Genomic DNA, 12754 nt, shown 5'->3' on the forward strand with positions numbered 1-12754 from the left:
TCATTTAAATTATTTTATTTAATATTTTTAAAGATCTTCTGAAGACACTCGGTGGCATATCTAAAGTATGGCATGTGGCCTGTGCACCACTTCGGGGGGGGGGGGGGGGGAGGGGGGTGGTCACTGAGCAGTTTCTATTGAAGTCATCCTCTGAGGAACAGAATTTTTGGGCATGTGCCTGCGCATCAACGTTGCTGCTGCTAAATGATTCAAACTCTGGAGAAGTGATGTGCCGGTTACCGTGGGAATGGGAATAAACACTGCGTTCTCCGTGGAGACAGGACATTGGCGCGCGCCAAGGGATGGAGGCTGTGAGATCAGCCATTAAAGCACAGATCTGGCGGTGAGGTCCAGCCTGGTCCAGCCATGTCGATTGATTATCCCTGCCTGGAGAGGCTCCAGGATCACATTTGTGAGGCGTTAGCCTGAGCAAACTCGAGTGTTTCAAGGAGCTACTGAACTGAGGATTTGTACGAGGGCAGGATGCTAACATCGTTACAGATGTAGTTCCTGAGGATAGGCTTTAGGTAAATAAAACTTGGTGTAGGATGTAAATTGAACAGTCGAATCTTAGATAAAAAGGCGAGATTGAAGGAGGTGAACAATGAAGTGACAAGAGCACTTGTTCTGGTTTGAGTATTAATAGAGTTGTTGAGAGGAGAGGAAGTGGATATTGATGCAAAGGGGGTTTAAAATTTGCTTTGAAAGGAAATCCAGTTAGCAAAAGGGCTGATTCAGTTGGGCAAAAAAAATGGTCAGCATTTTTAATTGAATAAAGTGAATTGACTCTCACTCCTGATGCACGATTTGGTGTAAAGCTCCAATACTTGTCATACAGCTGATCCATCAAATGCTATTCCATACTATTGCACAATACATTCTTATACACCCATGACTGTGACCTGGCACAACTCCAATGCCATCTACAAATTTCCTGACACCACAGTTGTCGGCAGAATCACAAACGGCAATGAGGAAGTGTACAGGAGGGAGATAGATCAGCTCATTGAATGGTGTAATGACAGCAACCTTGCGCTCAACATCAGCAAAACCAAGGAGGTGATTGTGGAGGGAGTCAGGGACACAACCCAGTCCTCATTGAGGGCTCAAGAACTTCAAATTCCTGGATGTCAACATCTCCGAGGATTTGTCCTGGAGCCTTCATGTTGATGCAATCACAAAGAAGGCTCACTAGCAGCTATATTTTGTGAGGTGTCCGAGGTGGTTCGGTCTGTCACCGAAGTTTATTTCTACAGATGTACCGAGGAGAATATTCAGGCTGGTTGCATCACTGCCTGGTATGGAGGCACCAACCCTCAGGACAAGAATAAACTCCAGAGGGTTGTTAACTCGACCTACAATGTCACAGGCACCAGGCTTCACTCCATCAAGGATGTGTATATGAGGATGAAAAAAGCAGCCTCTATCCTCAAAGATCCCATCACCCAGACCATGCCCTCTTCACTCTGGTACCATCAAGAAAAAGGTACAGAAGCCTAAAGTTGAGCCCTCAACAGCACAAGGACAACTTTTTCCCTGGTGCCATCAGATTCCTGAATAATCAACGAACCAAAGACACTGCCTTACTTTTCGTACACTATTATTTTAATTTTTTTATGGTAATCTTATAACATGTATGTTTGCTCTATGAGGCTCCCACAAAACACTGAATTTCATGTCTTGTTCATGACAATAAATTCTGATTCTGATGTTATTCTGTTCCACTGTATAAAGTTTTGAACTACCACCTGATATTTCATATGTTCTTGCCCAAGATAGTATGTGTAGTATTTTTTCCACTGACTGAGGGTGACACAGGTGAAGTGTGATAAGCATAAAGATTCATAGCTTCTTCCTGGAAGACAGGTTGCCTTTGACCCTATTCTAATGCCCTGATTCGTTATTGTTATATGCACAGGTACACACAATAACTCAAGTTTTTTGTCATCTGATTGCTCAACCCGACGAAACATCGTTCTCTGGACGCAGCAGGCACACAACCAGACATAACACACATACAGACAAATAGTATACACGCAGGTCAAGTATACCAATAAATAATTAAATATTGTTTCTTGAATAGGAGAGTTTTGGATAGTGTGAGCAATTCCTTTGATCATCCAGCATTCTCACTGCCCATGGGAGACTGCAGACTGGTGGGGCTGGCTCTGATACTCTTGTACCTCTTCCCTGATGGGAGCAGCTGGAAGATGCTGTGTGTCGCATGGAAGGGTTCAATGATTTTGCGTGCCCTCCTCAGACAAATATCCCAGAAAATCACACAATGGGAGTGAGAGAGACTCCATTAATCTTCTCTGCCACTCTTATGGTCCTGTGGAATGACCTCTGATCCATTTCTCTGCAGCAACTGTACCGCACTGTGATGCAGTCGGCCAGGACGCGCTCAATCGATCCAGGGAATGACAAATACAAACTTGTTCATTTGACTTTTCGTCGAGATAATTTTTGAGGAAGAGAGAAATAAAGAAAAAAATCCTTTCAATTTTATTTGGCAGAAGCTTGGAAAAGAGTTGGTTGCTTGAGCAAGTCTTCAAACAGGCCCCCTCCTGTGGCTGACAGAATAAGTGCATGTTTTTCTTCCCGACGAAGAGCTCGGTCCGAAACATTTGTCACCCTTTATTTCCCACGGGTGCTGCGTGATCTGCTGAGCTTCTCCATCACGTTCGCCTATTTCAGTGGAACTGCATCTCTTGCTTAAAAAAAATCTTGAGATACTCAATGCTGCACTGTTTCCCCTCCTCCTCATCCCGTTACATAATATTAAAAAACATGCCTTTAAAATTTCAACCCAATTTTGCTGTAAGTTTTGTATCTTCGAGAGATTTGTATGCAAGCAATGAGGTTTTACTCTTTCCTTGCCTCATACCACTGCCCTGCCAGAAGTATAGGCAATGATGTGAGGACAGGCAGGGGATGTCAGTATTCTTTCAGTAAGATTATGAATACTGGATGTTTGCAATATTGCTTTGTTATACTGTTGGGTGTGATGAAGAGTCTTATGGAGATTTTAATGTCAATGTCATCTACATGTGACTTGTTTTCTTCCAGCTTTTCCCCTTTCTCTACCTCAGGTGTAGCCAGCCTGCAGTGCAGATATATCCAAGCTGCAGTGCATGACAGTATATGTTTAACATGGAGGTAACAATGAGATAGACAACAGACTCGCCAAGGCAAATAGCGCCTTTAGAAGACTACACAAAAGAGTCTGGAAAAACAACCAACTGAAAAACCTCACAAAGATAAGCGTATACAGAGCCGTTGTCATACCCACACTCCTGATCGGCTCCGAATCATGGGTCCTCTACCGGCACCACCTACGGCTCCTAGAACGCTTCCACCAGCGTTGTCTCCGCTCCATCCTCAACATCCATTGGAGCGCTTACACCCCTAACGTTGAAGTACTCGAGATGGCAGAGGTCGACAGCATCGAGTCCACGCTGCTGAAGATCCAGCTGCGCTGGATGGGTCACGTCTCCAGAATGGAGGACCATCGCCTTCCCAAGATCGTGTTATATGGCGAGCTCTCCACTGGCCACCGTGACAGAGGTGCACCAAAGAAAAGGTACAAGGACTGCCTAAAGAAATCTCTTGGTGCCTGCCACATTGACCACCGCCAGTGGGCTGATAACGCCTCAAACCGTGCATCTTGGCGCCTCACAGTTTGGCGGGCAGCAACCTCCTTTGAAGAAGACCGCAGAGCCCACCTCACTGACAAAAGGCAAAGGAGGAAAAACCCAACACCCAACCCCAACCAACCAATTTTCCCTTGCAACCGCTGCAATCGTGTCTGCCTGTCCCGCATCGGACTTGTCAGCCACAAACGAGCCTGCAGCTGACGTGGACTTTTTACCCCCTAGGTGCAGCGAGGCACTGGACGTTGCATAGGATATGGCTAGCTTGTTCTCTTCTTTGGCTTGGCTTCGCGGACGAAGATTTATGGAGGGGGTAAATGTCCACGTCAGCTGCAGGCTCGTTGGTGGCTGACAAGTCCGATGCGGGACAGGCAGACACGGTTGCAGCGGTTGCAGGGGAAAATTGGTGGGTTGGGGTTGGGTGTTGGGTTTTTCCTCCTTTGCCTTTTGTCAGTGAGGTGGGCTTGTTCTAGCACACAAGTATATCTACCCTACATTATATTGTGCGGGACATCATCTGAACACTGATATATAACTGGGCTATCGAGCACCATGTATTCTGCATGAGCATGTGCTTTGTAGATGCATCCAATCATCAGGGATATAGTGTGTCATGAACCCAACCTCAGTGAGGGTATATGGAACCTGCAGAGTAGATCACCACACCACAGCATCAAAGATTTATCAGGTAATGCATACAAATCCAAACAAAAAACTTGAAGCAAACACAGCACAAAGGTTTCTCCCTCTGCACACTGCGAATGACAGAATGTTGAGTGGCCACTCTCTGTGTTTGCCAATGTTGAAAGACACTTTCCAGAGAGATGGTGGTGAGTAAGCTACTGTGTCTCCACTTTTTGTGAGCATTGATTCATCTTTGCAGCCATCGATCCCTGCTGATATTGGTAAACTATCGCAGGAGGCAGCTGTGCCTCGCAGGCTGGTCACTATATTTTAACTTAATGATCAAATAAAGCAACTTAGTGCCACCAAGTCAAGTTTACTGTCATCTGATTGCACCCAATGAAACAACGTTCTCCGGACCTCAGTGCAAAACACGCAGAGACACAATTAGACGTAACACACATACAGACAAGCAATACATATGCAAGACACGTATTTAATCTATACAAATAAATAAATGTATTGTTTTCTACAAGGAGAGTCTCAGAGGGTCAGTGTGAGCAGGTCCTTTGGTCATTCAGCATTCTCACTGCCCGTGGAAAGAAGCTGTTCCTCAGCCTGGTGGTGCTGGCTCTGATCCTCCTGGATCTCTTCCCCGACGGGAGCCACAGAAAATGCTGTGTGCAGGGTAGAATTGGTCTCAATGATTTTGCGCACCCTCTTCAGCCAACGATCCCAGTAGATCACGTCGATGGGGGATGGGGGTGGGGTGGAAAGGAAAACTTCAGTGAACCTCTCTGCCACTCTTATGGAAAACCAAACAGAGTGCATCCTGATGGGCTCTGAGGTGCTGGGTCTCTCATTGATTTGGGGCCAGAACGCTCCTGTCCTATCTGTCGACCAAGTACATTTGAAAGTGAATGGGATCATAGAAGGATCAATTTTATGCTTACTCTTTGCAAAAATAATTTGGTTTAATTCCACTCTCAAACTTATGCACCATGTATGATCTTACTCTTTACCAAGAACCCATTTAGTTTAATTTTGATATCACTGTGGGCTCTACTTCATGCAATATATTTTGACTGATTATTTTATCTTCTGATTGCCCTTTCATTTTGGACTTTTATAAATTTATAGTCATGAAGTTATGCAGCATGGAAACAGGTGTCATGGCCCAACTAGCCACACAGAGGTTGGTAAGTGTGAGGATCTGCATCTCCAAGGAAGGGGTTAAAGTGAGGACAACAGCAGGATTGAAGAGACATTTAAATAGAAGTATAGAAAATGTTTGGAGGGATATTGCCCAAACACAAGCAAATGGGTTCAGCTGAGGGAGACAACTTGGTAGGAATGGGTGTAGACCTGTTCCCATGCTGTAAAACCCTCTAGACCTTTCTGAACACGTTGCTTTCCTGATCTAATCCCATTTGCTACATCTCTTTAAACATTTTCTCTCCATGAATGAATTATGGAGGCACAGTTAGCACAACGTTGAAGCGACAGCGACGTGCAAGAAGTTTGCACATTCTCCCCATGTCTGCATGGATTTTTTTTCCAGGCGCTCCGTTTCCTCCCACCTTTCAAAACATACAGAGGTTGTAGGTCAATTGGGTGTAATTTGTTACCATGCTGCATGTCAAAAAGTTTTTCTAAACCAAATCCAAACTGGGTGATCAATTTGTGTAGTACCTGCATTCAGTCCATAGTCACCCCATGCTCCATGTTCCTGCAACTTTATTTTTCCATCTCACTCTGACCATTTTTCATAGCCTCTTCACTGTCACATCAAGGTCCAATCAGCGTTTGACCACTTCCGGCATGAATGTAATTTGTGGGCCTAAATGAGCTTCCTGTACCCAACCATTTTAACTCCTCTAATCATTCCCACAATGACATGTTTGCCCCCTGCCTCATCCATTAGAGGCCAAATGTAATCTTGAGGAACAACACATCATATTCCGCTTGAACAGCCCTAACATTGCTAATGTCATCTAATGCTAACCCCTCTATTCCATTATTTCCAGTTTTTCTTTACCTTCTGCTGTACATTTTGTCTCTAACTTTTGTTCCCCCCTTTTAATTATTTCTCTCTCCATCTGTCACACCTTCTGTCCTAAACCCTGTGCTCCTCCCCCAACTTTCCCTCTTTATATATGCGATTTGATCTTGATCTTAATCTTGATAAAGGGGCCACGGTGTCTGCAGACTTTTGTGTTTTAGTTCCAACTTGAAACATTGAACAACTATTGCTACCCATGGATGCTGTCAGACCCCATGAGTTCCTCTTTGTCTGCTTCAGATTCTTGGAACTGTAGCTTTTTTTTCTAACCCAAAATATTGTTGTTCTTTTCTCAAACTTTGCTTGACTTGCTGTTTGTTTCCAACATTTTTAAAAAAATTCTGATTCTGGGTTTTAGATTTTCAAATTCAAGATGATAAATGTTTAATACAAGTTGAATATGGACATATCCTTGAAGGTTCAACCACAGAACAATCAAAAGCATTTAAGATATGATTAAGCTAGACAGAGTGCATAAAAGATTCATAAGGACGTCACTGGGACTGGAGGGTTGAGTTATAAGGAGAGGGTGGATAGGCTGATAGTTTATAAAGAGAAGCTGGATGGGTCGATAGTTTACAAAGAGAGGTTGGATGGGCCGATAGTTTACAAGGAGAGGTTGAATGGGCCAATAGTTTATAAGGAAAGGCTGGATAGGCCAATAGTTTATAAGGAAAGGCTGGATGGTCAGATTTGTTTATCAAATCAAGAGCATCATAGATAAGATGGATGGACACATCCTTTTTACCCAGGGAAATTTAAATCTCGAGGGCATAGATTTAAACTGAGGGGAAACCTGAAGGTCAAATTATTCCACACAGAGGATGGTGGGTATATGGAATGAGGGCAGAAGAAATGGTAGCAATAGGTCCAATTACAGCATTTAAAAGAGTTTTGGAGCGATTATATTTTAAAGAAGAATCATTGAAAGGCAAGTTGGCTCAGAAACATGAGGGGTTAGTTTGGTGATTGAAGGACAAGCTCATGAGACCAACAGTTCGAGCTTATTTCACCCCGTTGATGCCATATAAGCTAACCATTGACTCTGTAAGTATAGCCAACCCAACCATTGGCCATAGATAAGTGATTATAGTTTAGAAAGAAATTTACAAAAGTAAGGCATCCATCTCTGAACCGTGTTGGCAGTAAAACCCTCAGAGGTCTAATGCCTAGTCTGGCTTTCTTTGCCTTTTTTCCATGTAAAGTGAGTAGGAACTTTGTTAAATGAAGGTGGTTCTGAGGTACAAACAATTTGATGTTATTTCTTTTCAAATTACATTTAAATAGCCTTCACCTCATAAACAGGGACTTCTTAAAGAAATCTTAAAATCTCTCACAGATCCCCTGCAGTAAAATTATGGGTTGATGCAGATCTTTGCAACTGCTGGGTAAAACTTTTAACTTGTTAACTCACAGAAACACAGCCCTTAGCACTGAATGCCCATAAGCCTCTACTCATGATATTAAGTTGTTTACTCAAATATTTTTCAAACTTTTTCTGACAGGATGTGTTGGTTCAGTGCCTGCAGCTCTCTTGTTTAATGCATGGTACATTCACAGCTCCATTTATACCGTGTACTGTTCAGATTAAAGATCTGATGGTATTAGCTCAAAACAGTAAAAGGGTGTTCATCCATTTAATAATCCTGGGGCAGAATTTCAACTGCTTCATCTTATTTAATCCTGGATGCCCTGTACACTTGTGGTTTCATCATTTTATTTTGACCCATGAAAAAGATTAACACAAGAAAATTGAAGCCGGTCAGTTGGCTCCTCAAGCTAGACCACCTCAACTCCTGTGGAACTGTCACAGAATTCTCCATTGAAAATGGGTGCTTGATGGTTGACATAGACCGGGAAAGATCTGCTCTATCTTTCCATGATTTTACTTCCCAGATCTTTTTATAGACCGCCAGTGACAGGGATTGAAATCTACTGCTGTCTGTAAGGAGTTTGTACGTTCTTCCTGTGACTGCGTGGGTTTCCTCCAGGTGCTCTGTTTTTCTTCCACCCTTTAAAGTGTACCGGGGGTTGTCAGTTAATTGGGTGTACTTGACTGACTTGATCCTTTGTCTCTGTAATGTGCTACTAATGTTGTAGGTTCTGGGTGGTGTTGCTTAGTCTGGCATTCGAGTGGCTGGCAACTAGAGTTCCAGCTCTGATGTACAGAGCGCACTGCTCGACAAAGTGGTCACTCTGTTACATGCCAATACTGCCTCTGTATTCTTTTACTCCAATGTTCTCTCAGGCAACATCCCTTGCAGCCTTGATAAACTCTGAAACTTTTCATTATCCTAGTGCTTCCTGCTGGTTCAAATCTTAAAATTCTTCTAGTTTTGAAATCCCTTCACAATCCTCTCCTTTCTCTCCATAGCATAGGCCTTTGACCAGGGGCAGGGGTGGGGGCAACCGCCCTCCCAAATTCAGCAAAACAGTGGGGAGAATTTGGGCAAAGCAAGAAGAAAAAAAGACAGAGAAAGCAAAAAGATAAACAAATGAACAATAACGGTGGCCCCGTTCCACCATGTCCCGGCCCTGGGGATCTCACTTCCAACCCTAGGTCTGGACAAGGGCAGTGGCCTCCTCCTCCTCCAGGAACCGGCTCATTGATGAGAAATGGCATTCAGCATCAGTTTTCAGGCCCTGTGACATCAGTGTGCATATGTCAGGGCTGGCCGTCACGTGACAGGGTGGTCAGGCAGGACAGCTGCTGACGGATGGAACGACTTGCTGTGAACTTTCCACGTCTCTGCATGATGACATCAAGGCTCCGTGTAGGATCACCCAGCGTCATTCCAACATCAAGGGGCTTTCCCCTGGACGATGAAGCGACCCAGGTCTGAGGGTGGATGCGAGTCTCAACCTTGGACGGAATGAGGTTGGAGTAGTCAGGGATGGCTCTCCTGGATCCAGTGCCTGTGCTAGCAGCTAGTTCACAAAGGAGGCAGTGGCCTGTGTCTGGGCCCCGAGGTGGGATGTGAGGCAGCCCGGGTGCAGTGCAACCCTTAAACCTCTGCCCACCTTAAGCAGAGTCCCCATACGCTCATGCTCCATTGAAAAGCTGCATTATTGCCATATACATCACCTGTCTCTGGAAGCCAGTTGGCTTGTTCACACAGAACAGAAGAATATCCGGGTCTGTGAGTCCTTTTACACATCAAGTCAGCTTCCCAAAGCAAACGAGGCAGGACATGTAGCAGAGCAGCACTGGCAATGCAACATGTCCTGTTAGAACTGGACCCGCATCAATATGCTCCACCTCTAATACCACCTACCTTGGTAAGTTTAGACCCCCCCCCCCCCCATTTGGCTTTGAGGTGTTCACACAGTGCTCAAAAGGTGGATAATGCCTGGGTTTCAAGCGCGGTGTAAAAGGGGTACTTTTTGGCTGCTGTTTAGATTCTCCTGATCATCCTTCATTTTTATAAACAATAAGTGATGCCCATTGCTGTTATCTGCCAAGGCTTTAAATTCTACCTTTCCCTCCACTAATCCCTCTGCCTCTCTAACCCTTTTTATTTGCTAGCACACCTACAAAAGTGGCGAGGGACATCTGACTTTATCAAAAGCAGTAGATGATTACATGTTATGCAAATGTATGTTGCTGTAATGCAGTAGTTATGATGGAAATGATGTGAAATTTCAAGCTTCACGAGGCAATGCTTCTGTAACAGGCTGCTGAACAACGGTCCGTCAGAAAGAAATTAATTATTTGAAGAAGATGACAACTCAACCTATCAGGATCCCAGCATAAAAATACAAAATTCCGATTAACCTCACGACTTCTCAGCTACTCTGAAGGGATATTTAAAACGGTGTCTTTCACACAAGTAAGTGTTGCTGACAATCATTGGGAAAACTGCTCACAGCCACTAGTGATCCTCACAGCACCAAGAACTTGAAATAATACACAGCCCAGTGACATGATCGCTGAATCATCTGACACTGCCTCTCGTTCTTTTATCTTGAAATGTTTCTTTTCCATAAAGAAAAGCTTGCATTAATTTGGTGGTTTTGATGGTCTCCGTTTCTCACAAAACATTTTACAGCCAATCAGGTTCTTTGGAGCATTGGGAACATCACAGCCAATTTGCCTGTGGTAAGGTTCAATAAAGGACAGGGTACAAATGATTATTTAAAAGTTTTTAATTTAGACATACAGTACAGTAACAAGTCATTTCAACCCATGTGCCCGTGCCGCCCAAATACACTCAATTGACCTACAACCCCCCATAACATTTTGGACAGTGGGAGGAAACTGGATCACCCAAAAGAAACCTGCACAGACACAGGGAGAATGTATAAACTCCTTACACACAGCGCGGCATTCGAATCCTGGTCTCTAGTCTTGTAACAGCTATGCACTAACTGCCACACGAACTAGGTCACCCCTAATTAGTCCATTTTAGTGATTGAGGAATGAATAATAGATAAAGAACTAGAGATAACATTCTTGTTCTTCAATCACTCAATCTTTTATATCCACAGAACCTTGCTTTAATTCTTCACTGGGGTTGAGAATATTTCTACTACAATGGTGCACCCTCAGGACTGCAGTGGAGAGACAATTTCATTTTAATGGTAAGGTGTTTGAGTGGACTACTCCCTGGTGTCAAGTGCATAGCAGTTGCTTGACGGCTTGCGTGCTTGATCTGTACTGACGGTAGTTTTTAAATTTAAATTTTATTTGCAACATGGAAGAAGCCAATTCTGGCCATTTAAACCCTATGCTGCCAAATTACACCTAATTGCCCTAAACCCCAGCACGTTTTTGAAGGGTGGGAGGAAAATGGAGCACCCAGAAGAAACGCATCCAGACACGGGACAAATGTGCAAACCTCTTACAGACGGTGCCGGATTGAAACCCGGGTCGCTGATGCTGTAACGGCATCATGGTAACTGCTACACTAACTATCATTCTGGACTCAGGAGGTGGGGCTCAAACAAAGTCGTTGGGGCACAGGCCTTGCATTCCTGTCCCATGAACAATTAAAACAGCAGTGGATAAATCAACTACCTGTACAGCTGAGTATATTGGGCATGATTTTAATGATTCCAAGCAATGAAAACCAAAAGGAAGCCCTTGGCTTGTGGCCTGGAATGGTGGAATTGAACTATTTATTGTTGTGTCAACAGAGATAAGAAATGGGAGTAGGAATTGGCCGTCTAGCCCGTTGAGCCTAATCTGCCTTTCAATAAATCATGGCTGATCTGGCTGAGAACTGAGCTCCCCTTACCCCACCTGTTCTCTGTGACATTAGTTATAACCCTACTGGTTAAAAGCCATACTTTTCTGTCTCTAAAATGAATTCAATGAGGCAACGTCTACTGCTTTGTTGGACAGAAAATGACCTACTCTTTGGAAGAAGCAGTTCCTCCTTATTACTCTTTAATCTATGCCCCTGAATCTTGAGACTATGTCCCCTCATTCACTGTTGAAAGATATAATGATAAACTTTGTTTTGCATGTTATCCAGAGAAGTCAACATATTCTTGAGTAAAGCAGGGAGTGCAAAATAAAACAAAATACAGAGAAAAAGTTCACTTAAAGCAGTGCAATAGCATCATTTTACTCACAATTGGTCTGTTCAATAGTCTTAACAGTGAGGAAGAAACTGTCTTGGATCTGATGATGCGATTTTTCAAACTTGTGTATTTTTTGCCGAACGAGAGGGAGAGAAGAGTGTGGCCAGAGTGGAATGTGGTCTTTAATATGTTGGCTGCTTCCTGAGACAGCTCAACACCAAGACATAATCAACAATAGTTTTTGGAACGTGGAAATTATGGAAGTAGGCAAGTGGGCTCAGGTCTGCAGACATTAAGAGCAACATTTTGCAAATCTTTAGCATCAGGTGAGTAAGTAAACGGGATCAGTTGATAAACAATAGCACTGGGAGAAACAGATATTTTGGGTGGGACAAAACCATAAGGTTTTCCAGTTTTTTGAATAGGGAGTGGTGTGGTTTGGTTTGAGTGGAACCACAGAGTAGTAAAACTGAGAAATTGAAAGGAAACCCAACAACATCATCCTGATTCAACAAGAAGTGGGAGACGGCAGCAACAAATGGTACGGTGACTGAAAATAAAAAAAAGTCTGCAACGCTGGAAATTTTAAATAAAAAATCTTCTGGAAAAATTCAGGTCGGGTAGTATTCTGTGGAGCTGAAAACAGAGTTAATTTTTCACGTTAATGACGTCTCATTGGAGTTCAAACTCCAGACAGGAAAGATACAAGTGGATTAGACCCAGTACAGAGAATGGGGGAAGAAACCAGATGAGCTCTGAAGGGAAAGATTCTGAGTTCAAAATCCCAGAGATTAAAGAAAACAATAATATGATCAGTATAACAACAGTTTGGCAGGAGTCGCGGACCGGCTCAGGGCTCAGGAAATGGGGAGAACACCCACTGTTGAGA

At 43.6% G+C, this 12754-nt stretch overlaps 1 long non-coding RNA gene across 1 annotated transcript in view; it reads right to left on the minus strand.

Annotated features, from left to right (window-relative positions):
* Positions 1 to 4830: 4830 nt before the first annotated feature.
* LOC138749894 (uncharacterized) overlaps positions 4831 to 12754 on the minus strand; it is a 245345-nt gene continuing 237421 nt past the window's right edge. The window contains exon 12 of the long non-coding RNA XR_011348924.1: positions 4831 to 4997. This is a non-coding gene — a long non-coding RNA (uncharacterized lncRNA). The remainder of the gene's footprint in view (positions 4998 to 12754) is intronic.

The sequence above is a fragment of the Narcine bancroftii genome, chromosome 14 (assembly GCF_036971445.1).
Source record: "Narcine bancroftii isolate sNarBan1 chromosome 14, sNarBan1.hap1, whole genome shotgun sequence".
Taxonomy (NCBI): domain Eukaryota; kingdom Metazoa; phylum Chordata; class Chondrichthyes; order Torpediniformes; family Narcinidae; genus Narcine; species Narcine bancroftii.